The sequence below is a fragment of the Nicotiana attenuata genome, chromosome 10 (assembly GCF_001879085.1).
Source record: "Nicotiana attenuata strain UT chromosome 10, NIATTr2, whole genome shotgun sequence".
NCBI lineage: Eukaryota > Viridiplantae > Streptophyta > Magnoliopsida > Solanales > Solanaceae > Nicotiana > Nicotiana attenuata.
In genome coordinates, this window is record NC_031998.1 from 24525998 (window position 1) to 24526905 (window position 908).

The following is a 908-nucleotide window of genomic DNA, read 5'->3' on the forward strand; positions in this document are numbered from 1 at the left end:
TAAATTCAATCAGTCGTGTTTTTTTTTTTTTTTTAAATTTTCAATCGGTTAGGGGTTCAAATGGTAAGCCGAGGAAATTTTTGCACTGAAATTAGACCTGACTTTACTTGAAGGAGAAATGTCTGACTTTGATTATTTTGACTTTTTTCTTTTATGTTTAGATCCCTCCAACCCCTAATTATACAGAAAAATTGAAGTTTTCACTTATTCTCTCCGTAGAATAAAGAACTTGACTAATCCTTCTATTTAAACTATATAAATGAATACAAAGTGCAATTAAGCTTCTAAAACAATAAGAGGATCCGTGATTGGGAAAATTCAATGTTTATCTTGGGTGCATGTCTAAACTCTCTATTAACTATTTCCTCCGGTTCACTTTAAATGATTTTTGGCTGTTTATACATATATTAAGGAATTTATTTTTTTTAGCATTAATTAACAATGAAATTGACCATATTAACCTTAATTTATTTATTAGAAATATAATAAAACACTCATATACTCTTTACTCCAATGGCAACTTTAAAAAAAAAATTAATTCCTTCTTGATATCGGAAAAAAATTAAATATTATGGACCACAAAAAGATAAATAATTAATTAAGTGGATCGGAGGAAGTAAAATATCATAAGAGTGTAGGTGAACTAAGTTGTTCAAGCCTCATTAAGCTCCTTAATTAATATTACCTTTTTCGGATATATTTATTTCAAAGGGTGTGTTCGAAACATCATATTAAAACAATAAAACTGGTTTATTTACAAATAATTACATGAATTGACATGTTTATAGCTTTTAAATTCTCAAGAAGGGTGAGTGTGGGTAAAAATTCCTAGCAGTTACCACGGCCGGCTTACTGGGAAAGCCGCTAAAACAATAGCTTTAGCGCGCCCCCCCCCCCCCGACACACAC